This window comes from Protopterus annectens, chromosome 14.part0 (assembly GCF_019279795.1).
Source record: "Protopterus annectens isolate FY-2018-M chromosome 14.part0, PAN1.0, whole genome shotgun sequence".
NCBI classification, from domain to species: Eukaryota; Metazoa; Chordata; order Ceratodontiformes; family Protopteridae; genus Protopterus; species Protopterus annectens.
Genome location: NC_056748.1, coordinates 304,866,958 through 304,879,542, shown reverse-complemented (window position 1 = coordinate 304,879,542; position 12,585 = coordinate 304,866,958).

The window sequence follows — 12,585 nt, the reverse complement described above, 5'->3', positions numbered from 1 at the left end:
GTGTTTCAAAGTGCTTTTTACTGTATTTTTTCTGTCAAAAAAATAACTTTTGGTGGACTGGTAGTTTAACTGGCACTGTTGCTTTTTTCCCCAGGATAGAGGCATCATTTTCCACTTGACCATGGAACAGATTGTCAATCCCATGGTCAGTCCTTCTTCCAGCCACAATAATAAAAATTTAAGCAAACAGCCTTTGCTACCAGATCAGGCTAGCAATTGCCTCAGCCTGAGGTCAGTGACTCTGCTATGGACATTTGTTGTACCTCAGAACACTCATCTTGTACCCCAGATCTTTCTGGTGTATCATCTACAGCCACTATGGCTTGGAGGTTGGCCACGTCCTCTGCAGCTGTTGGGATTCCCTCAGTGGACAAGGGAGAACCACTCTTGTCTGTCTTGGGAGAGAGAACAGAGAAGGTTTCTCTGTTGTGTCAGAACACTTGTGCCCAGCCCTGGAAAGCAGCATCTTCCATTAGTAACAGGATTGGCCCCCATTTTTCCAGTCAAAAAGAAACAAAAAACAAGCATGTACCTACTCCCCTTCAAATTTCTTTGGATAGAAGTAGTTTACTGGATCTGGCTTAGGGTTTCATTCTTCTTGTAGATTAGTTTCCTGTAAAAGAAAGAGGGATGCCTACTTTCATATCACCTACTTAGAGGCGATCTCTGCTTGACTTACAAAGCCATGTCTGACCCAGCTCTGTTAGAAATGATACATCTAAAGAAATCACAATCCCCCCGCACCACACACTCCAGAGACCTCAGCCTCATTACCACAATCAACAGAACATGCTGGAGGGACAGGTTCATAACCCAGAGACTGCCCATGCTTTGGAATAGATTTCCCATACATGTCAAGCAGAGCACCTCACTGGCCCTCTTCAAGAGAAATCTTGATGAGTGGATAGGAAATAGAAAATTCACTCCTGGGATCACTCCAGTGGCTTTACTCGACAGAGGCACTGGGAACTGAGGTTGGGTAGCACGGTGTCAGGGTAGTCCTATGGGTTAGGCTTGTAAAGGCTCCAGGGCCATTAGCCTAGTGCACACCTATATTCAAGATTTTGAACAGGAAGAAGTAGGGAAAGATTCAGAGTTTTATTCTAAAATTTCAGATTCAAACTCAGAGGAGAGCTCTCTTTCTGATTCTGCATGTGGGGGTTTCTCTTTCTCTGAGACTATTACTAGAATGTTCTAGTGTTTTCAGTGGGAGAACACTGAGTTTTCTCAGTCCCTCAAAAATACTATGAGTTGTTAAAGAAAGATTTTCCAGAACCTACACCCATTCTTCCTGTCCCATTTGCTTTACAGGATGTGTGACTTTCTGCATGGAATTTCCTGATAGTTAGCCAGCTGTCCCTAAAATGGCAGATAGGATGTGTAAAATTCCTCAGTCTTTTAAATTTTTATACAGTATTTCCAAACCTGACCCAGCAGCTATAAATTTAGTTACTCCTCTGCTGCTAAGCACTTAGTTAATTCCAATTCTACTCTTTCTAATAAAGATAGAAAAAATATTGATAGGGATGGGAAAAAATGTATACTTCTGCAACTTTGAATTTCAGAATTTTTAATTGTCATGCTTATATGTTAAAGTTTATTCTGACATATTGTAAAAGTATAAGGAATGTTTTATCTATATTTCTTCTTGTGAAGAAAAATCTGCTTTAAATAACTTAGTTTCTTCTATTTCACAGGTCACTGTAATTGTTTGCAGTGTGTGTGTGACTCTGTTAATACTTTTTCCAGGACTTTGACCACTGGTACTGTTTTAAGAAGGTTTGCTTGGCTGCATTCTCAAAACCTTCCACATGATGTTAAAAAGAGAGATTTTAAATTCTGCCTTGGATAGAGATTTAGTGTTTGTCCCCTCTGCTACAGAAGTGATCAAAAAGTGTGATGAAAGGGGTGAGCTGATCCAGGGAATTCCTAAGATTTTTCAGCCCTCCTTTTCCAAATTGCCCAAGGGATTTCTTTCTCCTCATCCAGTTTCAGCTAAAAACAAAACCAAAAAAAAACGGTTTCAACAGAATTCAGGTAAACAGATGTTTATGAAGAAGTGGAAAGGAGGTTCCCAAATAGAAGTCTCAAACTTCCCAAAAGCAAGGACACATCAACAAGTCTGAATGGCTATTCAATATACCTTTTGACCCCTTCCCAAAATGGCCCTCTTTCTCTTCCAAAAACTCTGAATTTTCATTTTTCTCTTTGGCGACAGACTGTTTCAGACAAATGGTTTCTGAAAATCATTTATCAGTGTTACAGATGGCACTGGGAGGAAATTCCTCCTTTTCAGGAGGTCATCATTCCTCATCCTGCAGATCAGACTGTTTTGTTTCCACATGTTCTATATCACATGCTTTCCCAAAGAGTGATAGAACCAGTTCTTCCTTCCCCGGTGAGGAAGGAGTTTTATTTAAGGATGTTCTTGGTCCCAAAGAAAGAAAATGCTTGGAGACCAGTTCTGGATCTTTCTTTCTTAAACCTGATAGTTTTAAAAAAAACATATACACAGTACATAGAGATATTCACCAAAACATATAAACAAAAAAAAGTTTATTAAGCACTTTAGTTCTTCTACCATCAACAACTTCTTCTTCTTCTTGTTTGTGATAGTGCCCAAATTCAAAATTATATCACTTCACAACCTGTTACATCTTCGTCCTCTTTCAAGTTTCCTGGTAACACCAGATTTAAAAGTTGCTTATCATCACATTCCTATTCATATAGACATCAGGCATTTCTTAAGGATTTATGTGTCTGGATCACATTATCAGCTCTCTGCCTTACCCTTTGGACTATCCACTACAACAAAAGTGTTCCCAAAGTATCTAGCTCCAGTTTTAGCTCATTGCAGGCTACAGGGTATCCACATTTTTCTGTATTTAGACATCTTGCTTATTTTGCAGTGTCTTTTTCAAATTATCAGGAAAATCTCTCTTGGGTGAGAGATCTCTTGCACAAACTGGGATTCCAAGAGAACATTCAAGTATTTCTTGACTCCCTCACACAAGATTGTGTTCCTAGGATGTCAGCTAGACTCCTCGGTTCAAAGAGCATTTCTTCCACAGATAAAAATAGATATTTATATAGATCTATTCCAAGTTTTTCCACTCAAACTTCAGTTACTGCGAGGGAATAACTCTGGGATTTTGGGTTACATGGCATCTATGATTCTCATGATGCCTCTGGCAAGACTCCACATTTTATTTTATTTTATTTTTTATTTTACATTTGTTGACTAGGATAGTCTGACTGGATGCATGTCCATTTTCAGCGGAGGCCTGGGGAGAAAAGCTCCAAGGGTAAGCAGATACAGCATTACATAATACCAGCATTACATATTACAAACAGACTAGTTACAGAGATTACATAAGTAAGCAAGTTAAACAAGTTCCACAGGTTAGAGTTAATCCTGAATGCAAGTCAGGATTAAATTAAATTACACAATAAACTGGTTAACAGATTTTTACACATTCTAGAGAGAGCTAGCCAGGCTTGATACATTGACATAGCCAGTTAAGTGACAAATGTTGTTTGAGTCTAGTTTTAAATTGACCTAAGGTGGAAAGTAAGGTAATATCAGCTGCAAGAGAGTTCCAGGATCTACTTACAGAGTTTGCAAAGAGAGAGTCACCGGCTGTGTTATTAATTTTGCTAGTCTGAATTAGTACTTTGTTAGAGGATCGAAGTGGTCTAGGATTGTTATAGGGGGTGATAATATTTTTAAGTGCAGGAGTATTGTCCGAATTATAGAGGATTTTATAGGCCATAATCAGTTGGTTATACTGGATTAAGCTGGGTAGTTCAAGCCCCCCAAGCTGATTTAGATTGATGCAATGATGTGTCCTAAAAGGCAGCCCAGTGGCAAACCTGGCAATGTGGTTGTAGCAAATTGAGAGTTTGTTAAGGACAGTCTTGTTTAAATTTGAGAGTAAAGGGGATGCATACAGAAGGGTTGAAAGAAGGTGAGAGCGAGCTATGGCAATTTTAGCTGGAGGGGTTAGGAAGGCTTTTATTCTGTACAGTGACCCTAGTTTTTTATTGATGGTTCTGATAGTTTGGTTAACATGTAGGTTGAATTTTAGATTATTGTCTATGATGACACCTAATAGTTTTGTAAAGGGGTCAGGGGAGATTATTGTGCCATCATTTGAATTTATGGTAAAGGTGAAAGCGGTAGACCTACGTGTTGGTGAAAATAACAGCATTTTAGTTTTTTTAGGATTTAGGATCAGACGATGTTCAGAAAGCCAGTTTTCTATTGTATTAAAGGTGGTCTGGGTAGCTGACCATAACTCTACTGGAGATGTGGCTGAGCAAATCAGAGTAGAGTCATCAGCATATTGGATACTGACTTTTGGGATGACAGTATAAAGGTCATTAATGAAGACAGAGAACAGCAAGGGCCCTAGTATAGAGCCTTGTGGTACTCCAAGGGTGTTAGGTAGAAGGTTAGAGAGTTTGTTCTGCCAGAGGACAACCTGCTGTTGACCATTCAGGTAGGATTGAAACCATTGAAGGGCTCTCATATCTAGACAGAATGTTTGCAGGGTGTGGATTAAAAGTTGGTGATCAACCATATCGAATGCCTTGGAAAGATCCAAGAAGAGGGCTGAGGATATATAATTATTGTTGCGATTATGGTTTATGGTGTTGGTAAAGGCTAGGAGGGCTGAAGTAGTGCTGTGATGAGGACAGAAGCCATGCTGAGTGTCTGCCATAAGGTGATTCTGGATTAGGTGGTGCATGAGTTGTCTATGAATACATTTTTCCATAATCTTTGCAAGTGGAGAGAGTATAGCTATTGGCCTGTAATTGGAGAATTCAGTAGAGCTGCCTCCTTTGTGAAGTGGGATTACATAGGATATTTTCCAGATGGTGGGAATTTTAGTTTCTACTATGGTTCGATTGATTAGTATTGAGATGGGGTAAGCAATACCATCAGCTGATTTTTGTAGGTACTCGGCAGGGAGTTGATCAGCAGAAAGTGTGGTGGGTTTTAATTTTTTGATCAAGGTACGGATAAGTGAAGTGGCAACTGGTTGGAAGCTGAATGCGAGTAGGTTTCTAGGGGTGCTACTTTCAGGACCAGGGGAGCTAGGAGGTAGTTGGTTAGCTAGGGCTTGAATTGTCTCAGTAAAGAATCGGTTAAAACTGTCAGAAACATCTTCAGGGGTTTTATCAATAGTAGCAGCAGGGATTGGGGTTGAAGTTTGTCCAGGATGTAGTAGATTATTTAAACCTGCCCAAAACTTCTGAGGGTTATTTTGATTTGCTGTTTGTAAATTACAATAGTATTGTTTTTTGTCTTGTAAAATTTATTTTTTGTTTTCGTTCCTGGATTGCCTGTATTTAATATGATCTTGAGGGTCTTTAGAAGAACGCCATAAAGCCCATGCTTTGTTTCTAATGGTAATTTTGAGTTTAGACTCTTTAGAAAGCCATGGCGTAGTCTTTGCATTGGTTCTCTTTGAACGAACAGGTGCATGCAAATCAAGGATCTCAAGGAATTTGTTGTTAAAGTATGCTACTGCTTACTCTAAGGGGAGGTGTTTTAGAATAGACCAATTACATGAGTTTAGTTCTTGTTGGAATTTGGCAGGGTCAAAGTTTTTATTGTTTCTAACCTTTCTGAGTAAGGGTTGTTGGGAATTAATGGTTTTGTGCTTAATTACATATGTGAGAAGGTGATCGCTTAGGTCATCAAGGAGGGTACCAGAGGTGTACAGTTGGGGGTGACTATTTATGAGTACCCAGTCAAGTATGTTTTCTTTTTGGTTGGATTTACCTATCCTGGTAGGGGTGAATATAATTTGTGTAAATGCATGCAGATTAATATGGGTGGTTGGGGATTCTGAGGAACAGGTGCCCCAGTCTATGTTAAAGTCTCCAAGTAGTAGGGTTTCTTGGGGGTAGTGACATGATAGCCAGTGCAGAATATCTTCAAGTGTAGATATATTGTTACCTGGGGGAATGTACATACAGATGATATTAATGCCTTTATTTTTATTAAGTTGCAATTTGGTGGCAAGAATCTCTGAATTATTAATCTGAGGTGGTTGTATTACATCTATGGTGACATTCAACTCAGATTTATAGAGTACAGCTACCCCACCCCCCCTTCCTCGAAGCACGATCCAACCTGTGTATGTTGTATCCAGGTGGTAACACTTCTATGTCTTTAGTGTTAGGTTTTAACCAGGTTTTAGATAAACAGAGAATCTCAGGGGAGTAGACATCCAGAAGTGCATGCAATTCATGTACCTTGTTGTTAATGCTTCTAATATTGAGATGACAGGCTAGGAGAGAGTTAGTTGGCCTATTAATTGTAGGTTTGTAGCTTAGATTGCAAGTAGAGGGGGTATGTGTATCTGAAGTGGGTGGGCCAGGGTTGGGGTGAATATCACCACCAAGTATTAGGTTAAGTCTATACTTGGTGATGAACTTCAGGAATTTGTTTATTAGTTTGTGGCAATGTTTGGATCTAGAGCTAATGTGCCTGGGGTTGAGATGTTGATAGACTGAACAAGATGTTGGATAGGATCTGGTACTGTAAGTATGGTTGAAGGTGGAAGGATTTACAGCTGGGGTGATAGTATGGCCTTTTGGGACCTGAAATCCGGTGAGAAACTGGTTTTCATACAAGGTAAGGGGGTATGGTGCGAACAAGAGGGGTAGTAAAGAGGAGTATATCATTATCTGTGATTCAGCTAGTGAGTTAAGGAACTGTTTTACCTGGTGATGCAACACCAGAAGATAGAGTGGTGAGGTAAAGGTACTGGAAGGGGGATGGGAAAATGCCAGATGAAAGCTAATAGGTGCTATTAAAATGTAGGTAGAAAAATGGGGGTGGGTGGAATTATCCCAGATGAAAGCAGATAGGATCTAGAAAGTTGGGGAGTGGCTATAGTACTATAAACTTAGAGGTACTGGGGGTGGGAGGGAATTGGGGGCAGGGAGGGGAGCGAAGAGAGCCCGAGCATAGTGAGGGCAAACATAGCGGGGCTATTGCAGTTTACAAGGTTTCCTAAGGTGTCCTAAAGCTATAAGGTAAGTATTATAGCTCTTAATGTAAGAGCCAATGTACTTAAGTTACAGGGGAAGGAGGCAAACACTCAAGTAGAAAAAAAAGAGCCCTAAGGCTGACCAATATGGTGACCTGCTTAATTACAAAGCACTGTAAGTGAAAGCTTAACAAATGCTTTTTGTGTGCAACCTACTCTGTTTAAATGCTGAGAGAAAATGATTGCAGTCCTGTAGACACCGTTTTGTAGGGAACTGTAGAGTTCAATCTGTTTAAATGCTGAGAGAAACTGATTGCAGTCCTGTAGACACCGTTTTTTAGGGAACTGTAGAGTTCAATCTGTTTAAATGCTGAGAGAAATTGATTGCAGTCCTGTAGACACCATTTTGTAGGGAACTGTAGAGTTCAATCTGTTTAAATGCTGAGAGAAACTGATTGCAGTCCTGTAGACACCATTTTGTAGGGAACTGTAGAGTTCAATCTGTTTAAATGCTGAGAGAAACTGATTGCAGTCCTGTAGACACCATTTTGTAGGGAACTGTAGAGTTCAATCTGTTTAAATGTTGAGAGAAACTGATTGCAGTCCTGTAGACACTGTTTTGTATGGAACTGTAGAGTTCAATCTGTTTAAATGCTGAGAGAAACTGATTGCAGTCCTGTAGACACCATTTTGTAGGGAACTGTAGAGTTCAATCTGTTTAAATGCTGAGAGAAACTAATTGTAGTCCTGTAGATACCATTTTGTAGGGAACTGTAGAGTTCAATCTGTTTAAATGCTGAGAGAAACTTATTGCAGTCCTGTAGACACCGTTTTGTAGGGAAATGTAGAGTTCAATCTGTTTAAATGCTGAGAGAAAATGATTGCAGTCCTGTAGACACCATTTTGTAGGGAACTGTAGAGTTCAATTTGTTTAAATGCTGAAAGAAATGGATTGCAGTCCTGTAGACACCGTTTTGTAAGGAACTGTAGAGTTCAATCTGAGTCACACCAGGTCAGCCAAGGGGGGAAGAGAGAGGGAAATCCTAAGCATCTAGATTTGAAAATGATGCCTGTACTGAATTGTAGCAGTTTAACCTGTTTGAGGAAAGACGGAGGTGGGGGAGAAGAAAAGGCAGTAGGAGTGGTTACAGGAAATACCCTGATTGACCACATGAGAAACATAGAGTGGTCTCTGAAATCTCTTTGGTCCCAGCATCAACACCATTAATCCTTTCAGATTCCAGTACTACTAGGGTTTGTTAGAAAAGAGATCACCTGGTGGAGACAACAGATATCCTTAAATCAAGGTTTTCCCTTCTCCCTTCCCACTCCAAAGCAGTCAGCTATTAAAGATGCTTCAGACTTTGCTTGGGGAGCAGTTTCAGAAGATATAAAAGTGCAGAGGCTGTGGGACACCAAGAGCAGATGCAAGCACATAAATATCAAGGATTTGCTTCTCTGATCAAGGCATTCAATTTTCTGAACCCTCTTTTGTCCCTAGGACCTCATCAATTGGTTGCAGACAATACCACTGTGACATGGTATATCAACAAGCAAGGGGGAAACAGGTCCTACTAGGTTTGCAGACTAGCCATATTAGATTAGGATATAGCTACATAGCACAGTTTCACTCTACAGGCATCCTACATTCCATCAAAGCAAAACTGTGTGGCAGATAAACTGAGCAGGACCAGGGAAGAACCTTACAAGTGGAAACTAGATCAAGGGGTCTTCCAAGATTTGATCCATCTGTAGGGAGATCCTCAAGAAGACCTCTTTGCATTCACTCTGACAAATCAATTGGCAAAATTCTGTTTCAGGACTCCATGCAAGAAGGCCTGGAAGACAGATGTCTTTTCTTTTTTTTTTGGATAGGAATGTTTCTGTATGCCTTTCCATCCTTTCCACTAATATCCAGGGTACTTGTGAAGATTCAGAAAGAATCCCCAGTATCATTATAGTGACTACCTTCTGGACCAGGAAACTGTGGTTCTTCCTTCTTTTGGAAATGGCCAGGGAAATCACCACAATCGTTCTCACAGAATGGATCTACTCACACAAGAACAGGGGTGTTTGATACACCCCAACATCAATCATCTTCATTTGACTGCCTCGATGATAGGGTCTTAATTCCTTTAGCCACCTGTTTTTTTAAGGATATGCAGCAGGTACTAATGGAAGCAAGAAAGCCTGCTACTAGAAAATCATGTATTAGCAAGTGGAAAAGGTTTGCAAGTTGGTGCCAACAGCATAACCCGCACCTATTCAGGGGTAGTTGTTCTCTGGTTTTACAATATTTGTGTGAGTTACTACACTATGACCTTCCTTATTCTTCTTTGAAGGTTCATTTATTAGCCATTTCAACATATCTGCCCATGGATACCCTTCTTTCAAGGTTGCCACATGTCAAAATATTCTTGAAAGGGGTTTTGCATAAGAGGCCTCCAAGTAAACCAGTGGCCCCTCCTTGGGATCTTAATTTTGTGTTTGAGAAGCTAACATTTGCTCTATTTGAACCAAGTAATCTGGCTGACGTGAAGTTCTTAACACTCAGAACAGTTTTATTGATTGCTCTCATGATGGTGAGTCAACCTTACCTCATTTTCCAAAAGGACAGGGTTTCTTTGAGAACCAATCCTTCTTTTTTGCCCAAAGTGGTATCCAAGTTTACTTTAAGTCAAACTATTAATCTCCCCATTTTCTTTCCTGAACCTAAAAATGAGGGAGAAAGGAAACTCCATACCTTTGATGTCCACAGACAGCTCCAATGCTATCTTGACAAAACTAAATCTTTCAAATCATTGGATCAATTGTTCATTTCTTGTGAAGGTAAGAAGAAGGGACAATCGGTGTCAAAACATACTATTTCCAAATGGTTGTCTAAAGCTATTACCTTTTGTTATACTCACCATGACAAATCTATTCCAGGCAGGGTCAAGGCCCACTCTAGAAGGACCTTGGCTTCTTCTAGGTCTTTAGAAATGATTGGATTCTAGAAGTATTCTAGAAGCTCCTACTTGGTCATCTGTACATACTTTTGCAAAGCACTATAAGCTGGATTCCCTCTCTAGGTCCAGATCATGCTTTGCTTGGACCATTCGCCAGGGGCTCTTGAACCTTTCTCCTTCCACCTCCAAAATATAGTTAGCTATGGTAATCTATTCATATAGCTAAGGTTACTGCAGCAATGATCAATATGAAGAATATGGTACAGCTGTATAAACTGAACTTAGCATAACAGTAGATGATTGAATGATCACTGCTGTAGTAGCCACTCCCTCCCTCCATTCCCCTTTGTTTTTTTTGTGTGTGTGTTTTTATGCCAGCGTGTGGGCATTTATATTTTGTCATTCCTAGCCTTGTCCTTTCAGGGATCAGCCTTCCTCTTTCTGCTGGTAGGAAAGCTCTGAAAGGCTTCACACCCAAACTTGTCTTTTAGTCAGCTCAGCTCAAGCTGATTGGCGGTTTTGGTGTGTAGAAGGGGTCCTGAAGCTTTGGAAGCTGGCCAACTGTTATATCCTTAGCAGACTATAACCCATATAGCTAAGGCTATTGCAGCAGTGATCTTTCAAACATCTACTGTTGTAGTAAATTTAACTTATACCAGTGGTGTAGCTAGGGGGAGGCAAGAGGGGTGGTCCGCACTGGACGCCACTTTTAGGGGCGGCAGACTTCAAAAGTACTAATTAATTAAAAACAAAAACTTCATAACACTAGAGCAGCGACATCTTCTCCTTTAAGGAGGATCATACACCACCACAGATGTAAACTTGTAAAGTCATTTCACACTTGCGTGTGGAATTTAAAATAGCCATTCTGGTAAGAGGGAAGGTAAAGTGTGTGTGTGTGTGTGTGTGTGTGTGTGTGTGTGTGTGTGTGTGTGTGTGTGTGTGTGTGTGTGTGTGTGTGTGTGTGTGTGTGTGTGTATAACAAGCTGCTTAGCAGTGAATGAACAGTATAGTCCATCTGTAAATGGCCCAGTTTTGTCATATAACAACCCCCCTTCAAGTATTATAAGAATCTTATTATTTGCTTGATTTTTGTTCAGTAAGGTTGCTCCATGTATTGAAATGTTCTGCAACCATGAGTTTAGATATTTAAAAACACTGGTAAACATGTCAGAGTTACCTGATGACAAGGCAAATTTAAAAGGAAGATTACATGTCAGTCAAAAAAAAAAAGGTTGCAGTATAAAACTTTATGCAATACTGATGTTTACTCTCCTACATGGCTAACTTTTTGATTTTATTTCATTTTTATTTATGAAATGTCTGTATTTTGAAATACAGGGAAGCAGAGCATCCATGCCTGGAATAGTTGACTGATTTTTGACAGTTTGAGGAATAAAGATAACACCTGTCCCTCTTATGCAAGGCAGATCCTACTTGGACAGATACGTTCTCAAAAAAAATAAATATATATATATATATATATATATATATATATATATATATATATATATATATATATATAAAACATCTGTATGTGTGTGTAGGGGAAAAATGAAAATGCTCTGTGCTTTCAGCTTTTTTTCCCTAAGTGTTCTCATAGTCACATAAAACACTTATTTTGTCTCAAAAACATTTTATATGAGACAACAGAAACAGTCCCTTTTTATGAGTCAGCTTTTATGTTGGCGTAAATGTACAGTCTTTTGCATTAGTTGTTGGTATTAATTGTCATGGAAACGCTTAGGTTTCCATAAAAAAATGTTCCACTTTGGGCATTTGAAATGAGACACCCCATTCCAGGTTCTAATGGAATCTAGAAAACATGCTACAATAATGTTCCTGAGTATCTGTTATCCACTTTCATTTACTAGTGTTTTCAACTAACTTTATGCAAGTTAATAAAGTCCATGCAGTGGCGTGGGGGGTGAGAGGGGTGGTCTCCACTGGGTGGCAGACTTCAAAAGTACTTACTCATCATCATCATCATCATCATCTTTCGGCTTTTCCCATTAAGGGTCGCCACAGCAGATCATCTCTTTCCATTTCTTCCTATCCTCTGCATCTTGCTCTGTCACACCAACCGCCTGCATGTCATCTCTCACCACATCTATAAACCTTATCTTAGGTCTTCAAAGTACTTACTAATTAATTAAAAAAAAAAAACTTCTTAACACCTGAGTGGTAGCATCTCCTCTTCTCTTTTAAGGAGGACCATGAGTGCATTGCACTCATGCCACCATGGATGTAAACTTGTAAAGTTATTCCACACTTGCATGCAGAATTTAAAATAGCCATTCTGGTAATGTGTGTGTGTGTGTGTGTGTGTGTGTGTGTGTGTGTGTGTGTGTGTGTGTGTGTGTGTGTGTGTGCGCGTGTGTGTACAGAGATCAGTGAGAAGTCCACTAAAAATCCAGATGTTATTAATTTGTAGGTCCATGGCAATATTAGGGCTTCCTTTTGACTGGTAGATATCTTAATGCTCTTGGACCTTGCAGAGGGGGAATTCCAGCACTTCTAAATGATATGTTATTATTTATGTCTAACAAAGTAATACAATAAAACAAGATATCTAATAAAACTCTTGGCTGACCTTAAAGAATGGATAACAAAATAAAAATAGATAGAAT